The sequence below is a fragment of the Sinohyriopsis cumingii genome, chromosome 6, assembly GCF_028554795.1.
Source record: "Sinohyriopsis cumingii isolate HCF-2022 chromosome 6, ASM2855479v2, whole genome shotgun sequence".
In the NCBI taxonomy this organism is placed as follows: domain Eukaryota; kingdom Metazoa; phylum Mollusca; class Bivalvia; order Unionida; family Unionidae; genus Sinohyriopsis; species Sinohyriopsis cumingii.
In genome coordinates this window covers 49,650,019-49,662,832 of record NC_142966.1, presented here as the reverse complement: position 1 = coordinate 49,662,832, position 12,814 = coordinate 49,650,019, and the positions used below count along the sequence as shown (strand labels likewise).

Here is a 12,814-nt window from a genome sequence, read left to right as displayed (position 1 = left end):
GATTCTGTAAATAACCAAACCTTGTCTCACACCTGTACAGGTGTAATAGGCAGGTATGAAAACCACATATATAACCTCTTTATCGCTATCACTATATATATATATATATATATATATATATATATATATATATATATATATATATATATATATATATATATATATATATATATATATATATATATATATATATATATATATATATATATATATATATATATATATATATATATATATATATATATGTGTGTGTGTGTGTGTGTGTGTGCATGTATGTTTGTGTCTGAATATATATGTATATATGTGTGTATATATAGACAAGCTAATATGATGGGTGACAATGTTAATAGATGGTTACCTTATCCATACAAGAGATTTACTTTTCCTTTTTTCTCAATGTGCAATATAAAGAGTCCAATTGACCATGATGGAAAGATGATAGTATTGCTATTATCAGAGAGGAAATAGCTGCACATGAGATAGTAAACAACAGACCATTAAAAAGCAATATTTGATTATCTGACAAGATAGACTTGTTTCACTGAAGTGATAGTTCTGTCCCATAGCATTCAAATTCTACTTTTATTGCCTGGAACCCTATTAGCCCTTTATTTGCCTAGTTGATAACTGTAAAGGATCCAATTTGTTAGACTTGCCAAGTCCATTGTCTTTTCAAAGTGAATAATCACACAGATAACTTTATGGCAACTATTTGGGATGTGGCAGGATCACTTGCAGAATTAAACTTGAGCCCATAGCTGTCTGGTTTGTAACTTAACAAGCCCCAAGAGTTCTACTGACACCTTTTTCGGAACTTTGGAGAACAATTCTGTATTGACTGAAGATCATTTCATCACTGGGTAATTAGAGAATTGTAAATATGTGTTAGGAAGAGAAGATTTTAATCCTTGGAGTGTCAATCAGTTTCTGTTGTGATATGGTTGTTCAATATTACTAAGAAGTAATCAGAATACAGGTTTGCCTAATTGTATGGGAGAGGAGAAGGGGTCTTTATAGGGGAACACTCCCCATTTTCAGCTTCTTTATGTTATCCATGCAGACCTGTGATGAACAGATATGTTCCATTGATTATGGGTGGCATGATGGGATTGTGCCCCATCATGATAAATCTGCCAGACAGTGTGTTGGTGTGTGTTAGAGGAGCTCATTCATAATCAGAAAACAATGGACCACTTTCAGTCTCTTATCAGAGAATGAATTACAACCCTGTTCTCAAGTCCATCTCATGTTCATAGCACAAAGATCTCACAGCACTGATTGAGTCCTGGGGCTTTATCTGTATTTCCACTGTTTATGAATGCAGGTAAGTGAAATTTATTCTTTTCAAGCAAAGCATATTAAAAAAAAATTTAAATGCTGAGAGTAGCAACTTTTATTTAGAGTTTTTTGTGGTTTTAAGTGGGTGTTATGATCATACACACAACATTCATTTAGGGAGTAGGGTGGGAAACAGGCCATTTTACAGAATATATGAGGAACTGAGTTGAGTTATCAAGGATGTAATATACTTTGGTTCAACATCAGGGGCAATTAATTACAAGATATCAGCTGTTCTTTTAAGTCACTGACTTTTAAAGTAAAATACTGCAATAGTTGTATAAACATATTCTTAGTTTTCACTATATACCAAATATTCAGATAGTCAAAATAAGTTGGTTATTTATTGTTAACAATGACTGCAGCATCTCTTCCCTTGAGAAGTTTATAAGTTTTTGCAGATGCCAAAATATTCTATTTTTAGATGACTATACTGTGCTGTAGGAATATGAAACACTGGTATTTCTATCAGAAAAATGCCATTTATTCTTTTTTAACTCAAAATAATGATAACAAGTGCTTTGAGTTTTGCATAATTTTAAAATAATTTGTACCGGTAATCAAATCAATTGTTTTAGTTTGTTGGGATAAATATACAAAGGGAATTAAACATATTTTAACAATTAAAAAGAAAATTCATTGACGTGACAGTCACTAGTTTAACAAAAATATGATATATATTTTAGCCTCATTTTTGTGGACACTTTTTTAGTGCAATTCTAATTTACCGTATTCATCTGATGATAGGCCCATGCTTTACTTTGATGATAAATGATAGAATCATGCATTATGATAGGCCAATGCAGTAGTTCATGATAGGCTCACAGGTCCATGTTTAATGACAGGTCTATGCTTCATGATAGGTTCATGTTTCATGATAAGCACAAGCTTCATGATAAACACGATTGATGATAGGCCTACTTTTGATGATAGGCCCATGCTTGATGATGACCCATGTTCCATGATAGACCCATGTTTGATGATAGACCATTGCTTGATGATAGACTCATGCTTGATGATGAGCCCATGCTTTATAATAGACCCATGTTTGATGATAGACCCATGCTTAATGCTTGACCCATGCTTGACAATAAGTCCATGTTTGATGATAGGCCCGTACTTAATGATAGACCCATGCATAATGATTGCTTCACTCTTGATAATAAGGTCATATTTAATTATAGGCCATTGCTTGATGATAGACCCATGTTTCATGATACGCCCATGTTTGATGATGGACCCATGTTTGATGATTGGCCCATTCTTGATGATAGACCCATGCTTGATGATAAGTCCGTGTCTGATGATAAGCCCATGTCTGATGATAGGCCTATGCTTGATGATAGACCCATGTTTGATGATAACCCCATGTTTGATGATAGACCCATGCTTTCAAGACTTGAAATATTACTCTAAATGTACAAAGCAGTCCAAATTTGGAAATCTTACTTGAAATGTTCAAAAAGAAGTCTAGACTTACAAATCTTATAATAAATTTACATAAACCATTCTGGATTTGGAAATCTTAATCAAAAATGTATCAAATGCAGCCAAGATTAGGAAATCCTTCTCTAAATACATAGAAGAAGTTCAGATTTGGATATCTTACTCTAAACATACAAAGGCACTCCAGACTTGGAAATCTTATTATAAATGTGCAAAAGCACTCTAGGCTGGAAATATCATTCAGAATGCACAAAAAGCACTAAAAAATTGGAAATCTTACTCAAAATGTACAAAAGTGTCCAGACTTGGAAATCTTACTCCCATTGTAACAAAAAGCGGTCCGGACTTGGAAATTTACTCAAAATATACAAAAAGCAGTCCAGACTTGGAAATCTTACTCCAAAATGTATGAAAAGCACCCAAGACAAAATTATAAATCTTATTCAAAATGTACAAAAAGCAGTCCAGACTTGGTAATCTTACTCCAAAATATACAGAAACCACTCCAGACATGTAAATCTTACACCAAATGTACAGAAATAGTCCAGATTTGGAAATCTTTCTCTGAATGTACAGAATGGAGTGCTTTTGTACATTTATAAAAAGATTTTCCAAGTCATCAACACTTGGAAAATCTTATTATAAACATACAAAAGCACTCCAGACTTGAAAATCTTGCTTTAAATGTATAAAATCTAGGAAACTTTACACTAATGTACACATGCAGTCCAGACTAGGAAATCTAATTTAAAATGTGCAAAGAGTAGTCTGGATTTGAAAATCGTATTTTAAATGTACAAAAAATCTCATACTTGGAAATCTTAATATACTTGTACACATGAAGTCCAGACCTGAAATCTTATTCAAAATGTACTAAAGCAATCCAGATTTGAAAAGGCCTTACTCTAAATGTATACAAAAAGTACACCAGACTTGGAAACTTACTCAAAATATACAAAAGCAGTCCAGACTTGGAAATCTTTAATGCAAATGTACAGAATCACCCAAGACTAAATGTACAATTAAAGCAGCTTATTCATTGGTCAGAATATTTTGGAATAAATGTGGAGTCAAGTAAAATGGTCAGAATATTTTGGAATAAATGTGGAGTCAAGTAAAAAATTCAGAATATTTTGGAATAAATGTGGAGTCAAGTAAAATGGTCAGAATATTTTGGAATAAATGTGGAGTCAAGTAAAATGGTCAGAATATTTTGGAATAAATGTGGAGTCAAGTAAAATGGTCAGAATATCTTGGAATAAATGTGGAGTCAAGTAAAAAAAATTCAGAATATTTTGGAATAAATGTGGAGTCAAGTAAAGTGGTCAGAATATTTTGGAATAAATGTGGAGTCGAGTAAAATGGTCAGAATATTTTGGAATAAATGTGGAGTCAAGTAAAGTGGTCAGAATATTTTGGAATAAATGTGGAGTCGAGTAAAATGGTCAGAATATTTTGGAATAAATGTGGAGTCAAGAAAAATGGTCAGTATATTTTGGAATAAATGTGGAGTCAAGTAAAGTGGTCAGAATATTTTGGAATAAATGTGGAGTCAAGTAAAGTGGTCAGTATATTTTGGAAAATGTGGAGTCAAGTAAAGTGGTCAGAATATTTTGGAATAAATGTGGAGTCAAGTAAAGTGGTCAGAATATTTTGGAATAAATGTGGAATCAAGAAAAATGGTCAGTATATTTTGGAATAAATGTGGAGTCAAGTAAAGTGGTCAGAATATTTTGAATAGATGTGGAGTCAAGTAAAGTGGTGTGGGAGGATTTTTAATGTAGCTTTAACAATTTTTCAGTAATATCACTACAATGTCTGCAGTGTGGCAGTTTATAGTGATGGCTAGCAATGGGGCATCATGCCTCAGACATGTAGCATGATGTCCCACCCAGTCACATTATCCTGACACCAGGCTGACCAGTCCTAACACTAACCTTTTAATGCTGAGTGCCAAGTGAGGCAGCTATTAGTACCATTTTTGTAAGTCTTTGGTATGACTTGGCTGGGGATCAAACCCATGACCTTCCGTATCCAAGGTGGATGCTCTAATAGATGGAGAGTCAAGTAAAGTGGGCAGAATATTTTGAGCAGATATGGAGTCAAGTAAATGGACAGAATAATTTGAGTAGATGTGGAGTCAAGTGAATTTTTATGTCAGTCGGTCCAGGTGTTTAACAGGCACAAATTCAGATAACATACATAAACCCTTTGACTCATGGAATAGCTTTCTACATCCTCTATGCCATTGAAAAAAAACATACTTTTCAACATATTTTCAAGTGCAGTTCCTGAAATATTTTCAAGAGTTGAGTAAAGACTGGTTATTTAATCAACAGCTGGCAATGACATTCACATTTTCTCCCAGATTTATGTATTGATGTTTGACTTTAAAATCCCTTTTTAACCCAACAAACTTAAGTTCAGGTAAATTCCTGCATGATTCCAATCACTATATAACTCTACCCTTACAGCAGAAAGATGTATACAGAGATCCGAAAAACAAATAACCAGTTTGACATTTCACTGTTACCTGAATTTACCAGTAAACAATTCTTTCAAATTCGCCAGACTTTACCTGTGTTGTTACCTGTCTTTAACAGCTTTATCATTATCAATAATATCACCTCCACTTCAGACAAATATTAGCTGAATTCTGCAATCTGAGAATTTGAAATTTGTTCACCTTCAAAGACAACGCAATTTTCACCTATGTTTTATTTAAATAATAGTTAAATGGAGCTAATCAGAATGACATCATGATTGGTCCAGAATAAAGAATTTAATGATGGTCATGTTACAACTCTATGGTCATAAGCTTAGCACCTGGAGAAAAAAAAATACGTGAAAATTTAAGAGGAACATATGATACTGTGAATTAAAATCCCAAATAATCCTAAAAGTCCAAAAATACAGAGTGTTCTGGATGAATTCCAATACTGACTGTGCTGATATACCACTAGTCTTGAATAGGCTTATGTACCAACAGTCTAGATGTATCATAATGATATTATTCAGAATGTTTTTGAATGAATTCACAATATTCCCAAAATAGTGTTGTAATCCAAAAACTCAATGAGCACTTTGTAATCCCAACGAATATTTCTTAGAATGATTCCTTTCATATTAAAACATAAGTAATCAACAGCATTGGAAGTAATTTCTAAAGAAGCTTCCAACTGACCCAGATTTTGGGGGATAACTGCTCCTTCTTAAACAGATGTCAAACAGGTGAGCTATTCCGGGCCCACTTGGGTCTCATGTTTGGTATTATCTTTACTGTCAAATGATTTGAACACTTACTCTCTTTGATTAAAGGTTATCTTTACCTGTTTCCATACATTATCAAGGTGTGTTAATTGAGAACATTGTTGCTGGGATGCTGCTTTTAAATAAAGAGGAAACAATTTTAAATAATGAAACTCTCACCTGGATATCTTGTCCTTCCATTAATCACAGCAGGAGATTCCTTGCTAAGTTCCAACAGTTGTTATTAATGCAAGTCCAGTCAATGGCTGACAAGAAGATGCGCAAGTTAGAAACTCCCAACTTAAGTTTTAAAAAATTGCGGAGTCAGCTGGCAATCACAAAACAGTTGGTGGTAGGTCAGATAATTACCAGGCATTTCAGTTATGTACACCTGATCTCATTTGTTACCTGGACACAGGTAGAGGTAAAAGTAATTGCTTGCTTTCTTGCTTGTCATTATTTGTGAGCAATAGCTTATAATCAGTAAGTGTTACGTGATATACAGCATTACTCTGTTCTGGGAATTGACTTGTAGTTGAGTGAATGATTATTAACACTAACATTTTGCAGATCATATCTTCATAAATTTTGTGTCAAAAAGAAAGCATGGTCAAGGACTAAAAAAACTTCAGGGTATCGATAGAAGTAAATGGACTATAAATGCTTAATTAAAACTCTGTGTATTGTTTTAAAATATTTAATTTTGATTTGAACAGGGAAACATGAATTTAGGTATTTGCCTAGCTGTGCTAGTTAGCCAAATTTAAGGATCAAACTCTCTATACCTTTTCCTGACATGAAAAATTGCCAACAAAAATGTAAACTTTCTGCAAAACCACAAAAATATATATCCATGAAAATTAAAAGAATTCACACTAGTTTCAAATATTGTGATACCAGATCATCATCAGGAAGGAAAAGATGTTTGCAACATTTGCCACCAGTGTGAATTGTAACAGTGTTCAAAAAAGTGAATTTTCACACTCGGCTTCTTTTGGTTATAAGTTATAAGTGGAGCATTGTTTTCCAGGTTATTGACTGTGATCACATTTGACTAAGAAAGACAATATCTTTTTTCTTTATGCCCTTGTTTTAAAAAGGGCTATGATAAGAACTTCATCACAGTGTGGATCACACCTACACCTGGTATCTTGAGAGCTACCTGCTGTGTTCTTTTCTGATGATTTATACCACTAGACCATGCATGTTTTCAATACAGCCAGGTTCTTTTCTGATGATTTATACCACTAGACCATGCATGTTTTCAATACAGCCATGTTCTTTTCTGATGATTTATACCACTAGACCATGCATGTTTTCAATACAGCCATGTTATTTTCTGATGATTTATACCACTAGACCATGCATGTTTTCAATACAGCCATGTTCTTTTCTGATGATTTATACCACTAGACCATGCATGTTTTCAATACAGCCATGTTCTGATGATTTATACCACTAGACCATACATGTTTCATTACAGCCATGTTCTTTTCTGATGATTTAGACCACTAGACCATGTGTGTTTACATTACAGCCATGTTCTTTTCTGATGATTTATACCACTAGACCATGCATGTTTTCAATACAGCCATGTTCTTTTCTGATGATTTATACCACTAGACCATACATGTTTCATTACAGCCATGTTCTTTTCTGATGATTTAGACCACTAGACCATACATGTTTCATTACAGCCATGTTCTTTTCTGATGATTTAGACCACTAGACCATGTGTGTTTACATTACAGCCATGTTCTTTTCTGATGATTTATACCACTAGACCATGCATGTTTCATTACAGCCATATTCTTTTCTGATGATTTATACCACTAGACCATGCATGTTTCATTACAGCCATATTCTTTTATGATGATTTATACCACTAGACCATGCATGTTTCATTACAGCCATGTTCTTTTATGATTTATACCACTAGACCATGCATGTTTCATTACAGCCATGTTCTTTTATGATGATTTATACCACATGACCATGCATGTTTACATTATTTGAAGAAAACATTTTGTACCATAAAATTGGAGCAACAAGTGCTAAACAATGTTTACATTTTGTAGTTGTTCAGTGAATGAAGAAATATCGATGAATTTTATGTCTAATGTTTTAAAATCTGTTTTCACCAATAATTAGGGCATATTGTCATATTTGTGTACACCCTCTTTTTAAGGAATAAATTTAAGGTTCAAGGAAAAAATTCAGAAGAAAAACAAATGATCGGAAATATATTAATAAAATAATAGTATTGATGAATTCTCATGGTGAATTGTGGGATGGGTCATTTATTTTGTTTAAAGCATGTCATAATAAAACTGGAAGAAAAAGTCCTTCAGGCAGGCGTGTTTGGTCAGTTAAGCCATATCAAGTTAGTCTCATGACATTTAATACCATCGATGCCCATTAAAGAATAATTTGAACTGTGGCCTTTGGGTTAGATTTATTTGACAACATTAATCCTTTTTAGCAATTTTACATGTCACAAAAACATAAAATGTGCAATTTCACTGCTATTAAACATTCCAGCTTGTCTTTCTACTTGCACTGACAGTGATACTTTTGTCTCAGATTTAGTCACAAAAATGTCAGATGGATTAGCAGTCCATAAATGTTGTAAGCATTAAATATGGTTTAGGGTATCAGTCTGATGATGTCACATGACTTTATCCAGGAAAAATCCCATAGTTTACATTTTTAAGCCCTATTATTACAATTTTATTGGGTCATGACTATTTTTAAGTGTGGCAGCTGTCTGTCAGCTATAGCATTAAAAACATTCCACTGTGTTGTCAAATAAAGTTTGATATCCATCAGAATTCAAAATTTTAACTCATTTGAAGAATCCTTTTTCTTTCAATATTGGTGAAGGCTAGGTGTAAATGCAAACTTTAATTACTGACATCAAAAACTTCAACATCAAAAGGTTGCATCTCATTGCCCAATAATGAATCTCAGTATTCTAGTCAAAGTTTCAATCCCAATATCCAGGAAAAAGAAAAATGATATAAAACTTACTTGTATACATCCAATCACATTAATAAACAGTAACTGTACACATCCAAACTCATTAATGAAGAGTAACTGTACACATCCAAACTCATTAATGAAGAGTAACTGTACACATCTAAACTCATTAATGAAGAGTAACTGTACACATCCAAACTCATTAATAAATAGTAACTGTACACATCCAAACTCATTAATGAACAGTAACTGTACACATCCAAACTCATTAATTAACAGTAACTGTACACATCCAAACTCATTAATAAACAGTAACTGTACACATCCAAACTCATTAATAAACAGTAACTGTACACATCCAAACTCATTAATAAACAGCAACTGTACACATCCAAACTCATTAATAAACAGTAACTGTACACATCCAAACTCATTAATAAACAGTAACTGTACACATCCAAACTAGGGGCCCTGAGTGGCTGAGTGGTCTAAAGCACTCTCCGTCACGGATCACTGCCATCTCATCTCTGTCTGCGTAGGTTTGAGTCTCAGGCTTGGCCAGTGTGGATATGTGAGAAAGCTTGCTGGTAGCTTCTCGTGGGTCTGTGGTTCTTTCCGGGGTTTTCCCGGGTTCTTCCTCTACCATTAATACTGGCCGCCATGTATAGCCTATCTTGTGCTGAAAAATGGCATTAAACCCTATAACAACAACAACAACAACACATACAAACTCATTAATAAACAGTAACTGTTCACATACAAACTCATTAATGAACAGTACCTGTACACATCCAAACTCATTAATAAACAGAAACTTCACATACAAACTCATTAATAAACAGTAACTGTACTCATCCAATGTCATTAATAAACAGTAATTGTTGATATGGCTTTAAAGCTATCTAGGATATTAAACTTAGTATTGGATTTGAACATTTTGAAGTTAGGCCATATTTATTAGTATGCAAGTATATTTCTTGTATGCAGCAATAATATCTACTATGCTTTTCTATTGTGATATTTACTAGGGTGATATTTCTTTTGCATATATTAATGCAATATGCAAAATTAGTGATAATTACTGCATCATTTCTATGGTTCATCTCTCTCTCCCTCCCCTCTCTCTCTCTCTCTCTCCCCCCCCCCATAGTCCCTTTATGTCCAAAGAAAAAAATGTATTTATACATATATTTTATGTTTATTCTGTTATGTCTTTCTATCATATCAGATAGGTTTCTTTTCTTTGGCTGGCATGGGGTGGTTTTTCAACCAATGATGGGCAGCATTATGTAAAGATTCTAAAATTTTGGGATCTCTGATCTGTTATTGTTGTCCTCCTCCTCCTCCTCCTCCTCCTTCTTATTCTTCTTCTTCTTCTTCTTATTCTTCTTCTTCATCTTCTTCTTCTTATAATAATAATAATAATAATAATAATAATAATAATAATAATAATAATAATAATAATAAATTAGACAATTTTCCAACACAAAAGGTAATACTTTGTGGTACAGATTTGTTTTTTGTTTTTTAAATGTAATTTGCCTGTTCAGATAGTTCCTAGGAAATATCCTGTGTCTGGTTTGCAAGCCTGAATGTATGGCCACAGTATATCTTCACTTATAAGTCCAACCTTCTAATGTGAATCATTTTTCCAGTTTCTGTAGAGTAACCTATTGGTGTCTATTTCTGCATGGTAATCAAGGATCCCACCAACTTCACCTAACATATATACTCACTGGTAAGTCTGGATCCAGTGCAAACAACATAGACCTTGGTTTAATGTTGCATACTGCACTGGCAGGTCAGGGTCTGTATTGTTTGTTCTACTGAATGGTCTCAACAAACTGTGTAGACTCCTATCTTCTGGCATGTTATATGTGACACCTTATCTGGGTCAATGCAGTTTTCAGTTACATCTGACTTGAAAGTGAGCATATTTGGTACCTGCTACCATCTGACAGTCCTCTGGGGCCTCCCAGACATCCCTTTATTTCATTCCTAAATTCTTCTAAAATCTCTATTATTTTTTTTTAATGGGAGAAACACCAATTTCTTTTGTACCTTATGTACTCAAAAATACATCCGATCCATTAGCAAGCATCACAGACCCATATCTGCCATCATATATTGTGCTGGCCAATCTGAGTCCATGCAGTTTATAAGGAGCAATCAGTAGAACAAACAACACAGAGCCTTATCTGATAAGAGAGCATAAAGTATCTTTGTTTCCAAGAATGATTAAAAAGGGCATAAAAGTTATATATATATATATATATATATATATATATATATATATATATATATATATATATATATATATATATATATATATATATATATATATATATATATATATATAATGTTTTTAATTATTATTTCAATGCATTTTATTAGCTTAATTCTTAAATTTGGCTGATATGACAGTTCAAGTACTCCAAATGTATTAACTTCTAAATTTAACATATCGTAACCCTAATGTTTTTTTTAAATATTATTAATTTTCTGTAAAATCCCCATCCGTTGTTTTCACATGAAATCAAAAAACGTGTGTACTTCCATTTTATTCTCTAGCCCCACAAACCAGCACCTAACAACATTGTTCATCCCACATAATTCTGAAGGCATGTCTCATTTTGTGTGCAAGGATATAATATAACATCACATTCTGTTGTGCATATCAACCGCATGAGACAAATGCATGACTCTTCTCGTTTTTTTCTTCAACTAAAACATTGAAATTTCAACCATCTTGTTATTCTTTCATAAGCAAATAGATCCATCAAAAAACAGATGCATAAACAAATGGATACATAAACAAGTAGAAATATGTAATGATTTTCAATTTACATGGGCTGAAATCAATCATTTGATTATATTTCAAGTTTTAAAGCCAATTGTTAATATACATTTTCATATTTTTAAAAGGTATTTCAAGAATAATCGGTTTGAACATTCTGTACAAAGTCATGCTCCACTAGGCAAATGTTTCATTTTAATACAGTGAAGACAAAATTTCTTTGAACGGTTATCGCTTACATTCAGCATCATCCATCCTACGTCCATAATCTCCACAACAAATACAATTTTTGACCCTACTTATTAAAACTGGTTTGTCAGCTGTTTTTGGCATATGCACATGTTTGTGAAAAGCATTTGTACATAAACGTTCTGGCATAATACACATGCTATGAAATTTTATTTCCACAGCTGTTGTTGTATCCCAAAGATCATTGTCCAGAAATACTCTTTCAAGGTGACAAACTTAGGGTCAAGACACAAAATATTTTTTTAAAAGACAATATTGTCCGTTTGTATAAAAAATAACTGCATTTATATTTGATAGCAATATGTTCTATTATGATTCAACTTCACTCTTCCGTCTTTCAATAAAAGCCAGGTAACTTAATTTTATTTTTATTTTTGTGCTATAGGGGCACATAATTTCAAGTATAATCTATGTATCATTTCGATTAACTAAATATCCTGATCAACAATTAAATCAGATTATTATCTCAAATATACATGATGCCTCATGTTGATAAAGGTTTGTTAGGGACTCAAAATGGCAGCACAATATATGTGCTCATTGCATTGTGGGTATTTGCATACACAATCATGATGTCTGTGAAAACAACCCATAAATGTGTGGAGTATTTAGTCTAACTGCCAAATTTCCCACCAATCTCAACCTTGGCTAAATGTAAAATATTACATAATGACCCTGGTTCCATGTGGTTAGCTATCCTGTTACACACGGACCATGCCTTCATGTGGTTAGCTATCCTGTTACACAAGGACCATG

General features: G+C 33.1%; 1 protein-coding gene across 1 annotated transcript in view; it reads left to right on the top strand.

Moving 5' to 3' along the window:
• The first annotated feature begins 1,055 nt into the window (after positions 1-1,055).
• Positions 1,056-12,814, top strand: part of LOC149796899 (protocadherin-7-like) — a 59,327-nt gene continuing 47,568 nt past the window's right edge. Inside the window, exon 1 of the mRNA XM_089961575.1 lies at positions 1,056-1,324. The gene's annotated coding sequence lies outside the window, so the exon portion shown is untranslated. The remainder of the gene's footprint in view (positions 1,325-12,814) is intronic.